Below are 5,628 nucleotides of genomic sequence, written 5' to 3' on the forward strand. Positions count from 1 at the left end.
CACACACCAGTCACTCCGTCACACACACACACCAGTCACTCCGTCACACACACACGCCAGTCACTCCATCACACACACACGCCAGTCACTCCGTCACACACACACACCAGTCACTCCGTCACACACACACACACACCAGTCACTCCGTCACACACACCAGTCACTCCATCACACACACCATTCACTCCGTCACACACACCAGTCACTCCTTTACACACACCTGTCACTCCGTCACACACGCGCCTGTCACTCCATCACACACACACACCAGTCACTCCATCACACACACCATTCACTCCGTCACATACATCAGTCACTCCATCACACACACACCAGTCACTCCGTCACACACACCTGTCACTCCGTCACACACACGCCTGTCACTCCATCACACACACACACCTGTCACTCCGTCACACACACAACTGTCACTCCGTCTCACACACACCAGTCACTCCATCACACACACACCAGTCACTCCGTCACACACACCTGTCACTCCGTCACACACACACAAAAGTCACTCCGTCACACACACCAGTCACTCCGTCACACACACACACACACACCAGTCACTCCGTCACACACACCTGTCACTCCGTCATACACACACCAGTCACTCCGTCACACACACACACACACCAGTCACTCCGTCACACACACACACCAGTCACTCCGTCACTCACACGCCAGTCACTCTGTCACACACACGCCAGTCGCTCCGTCACACACACACACACACACACACACACACACACACACACACACACACACACACACACACACGCACACGCACACGCACACGCACACACACACGCACACACACACAGACAAAGTATCACCGTGGATACTAAAAGAAGCAGCACAGGCCCTCAGCGTGCCTCTGGCAATGATCTTTAATGAGTCACTTATGTCAGGAGAATTGCCCAGTTGCTGGAAGAAGGCAAATGTCGTGCCGATCTTCAAGAAAGGAGATAGGGAGGAGGCACTTAACTACAGACCTGTATCACTGACAAGCATCCCCTGTAAAATACTGGAAAGAATAATTAGGCTACGACTGGTTGCACACCTGGAGAACATTAGGTTTGTGAACAAAGATCAACATGGGTTCTGGACAGGGAAATCGTGCCTAACAAACCTTCTGGAATTCTATGATAAAATAACGAGGATAAGACAGGACAGAGATGGTTGGACGGACTGCATATTTCTGGACTGCCAAAAAGCCTTTGATACAGTACCGCACATGAGACTGCTGTTCAAGCTCGAGAGGCAGGCGGGGGTGGGGGGAAAGGTCCTAGCATGGATAAGGAACTACCTAACAGGAAGGAGCCAAAGAGTTACGGTAAGGGGCGAGAAGTCGGACTGGCGAACAGTAACAAGTGGAGTACCACAAGGATCGGTGCTGGGACCAATTCTATTTCTTGTATATGTTAACGACATGTTTACAGGCGTAGAGTCCTACATGTCGATGTTTGCGGATGATGCAAAGTTGATGAGAAGAGTTGTGACAGATGAGGATTGCAGGATCCTCCAAGAGGACCTGAACAGATTGCAGAGATGGTCAGAGAAATGGCTACTAGAATTCAACACGAGCAAATGTAAAGTTATGGAAATGGGACTAGGAGATAGGAGACCAAAGGGACAGTACACAATGAAGGGGAACAGCCTACCTGTAACGACGCGTGAAAGAGACCTGGGGGTGGACGTAACACCTAATCTATCTCCTGAGGCACATATTAATAGGATAACGACAGGAGCGTACTCTACACTGGCAAAAGTTAGAACATCATTCAGAAACCTAAGTAAGGAGGCATTTAGGGCGCTTTACACTGCCTACGTAAGGCCAGTCTTAGAGTATGCCGCCTCATCATGGAGTCCCCATCTGAAGAAGCATATAATGAAACTGGAAAAGGTTCAGAGGTTTGCAACGAGACTCGTCCCAGAGCTACGAGGGATGGGGTATGAAGAGCGCCTGAGGGAACTGTGCCTTACGACACTAGAAAGAAGAAGGGAGAAGGGGGACATGATAGGAACGTATAAGATACTCAGAGGAATTGACAGAGATGAAATGTTCGAAACTCAAAAAAAAAAAAAATGTTTTTTGTTCGAAAAAAAAATGAAATGAAAACTCATAGACGAAATGTTCACACTGAATAGTAACAGAACGAGAGGACATGGATGGAAGCTTGAAACTCAGATGAGTCACAGAGATGTTAGGAAGTTTTCTTTTAGCGTGAGAGTAGTGGGGAAATGGAATGCACTTCAGGAACAGGTTGTGGAAGCAAATACTATTCATAATTTTAAAACCAGGTATGATAGGGAAATGGGACAGGAGTCATTGCTGTAAACAACCGATGCTCGAAAGGCGGGATCCAAGAGTCAATGCTCGATCCTGCAGACACAACTAGGTGAGTACAACTAGGTGAGTACACCTGTCACTCCGTCACACACACACCTATCACTCCGTCACACACACACACACACCTGTCACTCCGTCACACACACCTGTCACTCCGTCACACACACATGTCACTCCGTCACACACACACACCAGTCACTCCGTCACACACACACACACGTCACGCCGTCACACACACACACACACACACACACACACACACACACACACAACACACACACAACACACACACACACACACACAATGATGAACCAGCTAGACTCGACTTAATATTCACCCTAAATGAGTCAGAAATAAGGGAAGTCAAAGTTGAAGCCCCCATAGGAATGAGTGACCACAGTGTACTGACCTTTGAGTACTTGGTGGAGGTAGGGATAACCTATCCAAGGATGGGAGTGGAGGGGAAAAGACTGAATTACCGAAGAGGAAAATATGACGAGATGAGGAACTTCCTAATGGGAATACCATGGGAAACAGAACTTAGAGACAAGAATGTGCAGGTCATGATGGATATTGTCACCCAAAAGTGCCAGGAAGCTGCAGACAGGTTTATCCCCGTCCAAAAGGAGAAAAACGAAAAACAACAGAAAAACCCATGGTTCAACCAGGAATGTAAGGTAGCGAAACAACTGAGTAAAAGAACATGGAGAAACTACAGAAATAACAGAACACCAGAGAGCAGGGAGAGGTACCAGAGGGCCAGAAATGAGTACATCAGAGTGAGGAGGGAAGCAGAGAGACAGTTTGAAAATGACATCGCGAGTAAAGCCAAGACCCAACCAAAGCTGCTCCACAGCCATATCAGGAGGAAAACAGCAGTGAAGGAACAAGTGATGAAGCTGCGGAAAGGGGAGAACAGATACACAGAGAATGACAAGGAGGTGTGTGAAGAACTCAACAAGAGATTCCAGGAGGTCTTCACAATAGAACAAGGAGAAGCCCCTGCACTAAATGAGGAGGCGGCAACCTTGGAAACCTTGGAGGAATTTGACCTCACCAGTGATGAGGTCAAAAGGTGTCTGCTGGAGCTAGATGTGACAAAGGCTGTTGGGCCTGATAGAATCTCACCATGGATACTAAAGGAAGGTGCAGAAGCACTAAGTGTGCCACTCTCTATGGTGTATAACAGGTCACTGGAAACAGGAGACTTACCAGAAAGTTGGAAGACAGCTAACGTGGTCCCAATATACAAAAAGGGTGACAGGCAAGAGGCACTGAATTACAGGCCAGTTTCCTTAACTTGTATACCATGCAAGGTGCTGGAGAAGATCGTGAGGAAAAGGCTCGTAGAGCATCTGGAGGGAAATAACTTTGTAACGCACCACCAACATGGGTTCAGAGATGGTAAATCGTGCCTCACAGGGTTAATAGAATTTTATGACCAGGCAACGAAAATTAGGCAGGAAAGAGAAGGGTGGGCCGACTGCATTTTCCTGGATTGCCAAAAAGCCTTCGACACAGTACCCCATAAAAGGCTGTTAAAAAAGTTGGAGCAACAGGCAGGAGTAAAAGGGAAGGTGCTCCAGTGGATAAGGGAGTACTTAAGCAACAGGAAACAGCGAGTAACGGTGAGGGGGAAGACATCAGAGTGGCGAGATGTCACCAGCGGAGTCCCACAGGGCTCAGTACTTGGACCCATCCTGTTTCAAATATATGTGAACGATCTTCCAGAGGGTATAGACTCATTCCTCTCGATGTTTGCTGATGATGCAAAAATTATGAGAAGAATCAAGACGGATGAAGATAGACAGAGACTACAGGATGACCTGGATAAACTGGAGGAATGGTCTAGAAAATGGCTGCTGAAGTTCAACTCTGGAAAGTGTAAGGTGATGAAATTAGGCGAAGGGAGCAGGAGGCTGAACACAAGGTATCATCTGGGAGGGGAAATCCTGCAAGAATCAAATAGAGAGAAGGATCTGGGGGTTGATATCACACCGAACCTGTCCCCAGAGGCCCACATCAAAAGAATATCATCAGCGGCATATGCTAGACTGGCCAACATAAGAACTGCCTTCAGAAACTTGTGTAAGGAATCTTTCAGAACCCTGTATACCACTTATGTAAGACCAATCCTGGAGTATGCAGCTCCAGCCTGGAGTCCATACCTAGTTAAACACAAGACAAAGTTAGAGAAGATTCAGCGGTATGCCACCAGGCTCGTCCCGGAACTGAGAGGATTGAGCTACGAGGAAAGGCTAAAGGAGCTGAACCTCACATCCCTGGAAAACAGAAGAGTAAGGGGAGACATGATAACCACCTACAAAATTCTCAGGGGAATTGACAGGGTGGACAAAGACAAACTCTTCAGCACGGGTGGGACACGAACAAGGGGACACAGGTGGAAACTTAGTACCCAGATGAGCCACAGAGACGTTAGAAAGAATTTTTTCAGTGTCAGAGTAGTTAATAAATGGAACGCACTAGGAAGTGATGTGGTGGAGGCTGACTCCATACACAGTTTCAAATGTAGGTATGATAGAGCCCAGTAGGCTCAGGAATCTGTACACCAGTTGATTGACAGTTGAGAGGCGGGACCAAAGAGCCAAAGCTCAACCCCCGCAAGCACAATTAGGTGAGTACAATTAGGTGAGTACACACACACACACACACACACACACACACACACACACACACACACACACACACACACACACACAAATTCACACACACACACACACACACACACACACACACACACACACACACACACACACACACACACACACACACACATTCACACACACACACACACACACACACACACACACACACACACACACACACACACACACACACACACACACACACACACACACACACACCTGTCACACCGTCACTCACACGCCAGTCACTCCGTCACACACACGCCAGTCACTCCGTCACACACACACACCAGTCACTCCGATACACACACACACCAGTCACTCCGTCACACACATACCAGTCACTCCGTCACACACATGTCACTCCGTCACACACACAAGTCACTCCGTCACGCACACGTCACTCCGTCACACACACACCTGTCACTCCGTCACACACCCCACCTTTCACTCCGTCACACACACGCCTGTCACTCCGTCACACACATCTGTCACTCCGTCACACACATCTGTCACTACGTCACACACACACGTCACTCCGTCATATTCGTTTGCCTTGTTCGGGTTGAATGTAGACACAGTAGTCGCTTCTGTATATATTTA

Source organism: Procambarus clarkii, chromosome 49 (assembly GCF_040958095.1).
Source record: "Procambarus clarkii isolate CNS0578487 chromosome 49, FALCON_Pclarkii_2.0, whole genome shotgun sequence".
In the NCBI taxonomy this organism is placed as follows: Eukaryota; Metazoa; Arthropoda; class Malacostraca; order Decapoda; family Cambaridae; genus Procambarus; species Procambarus clarkii.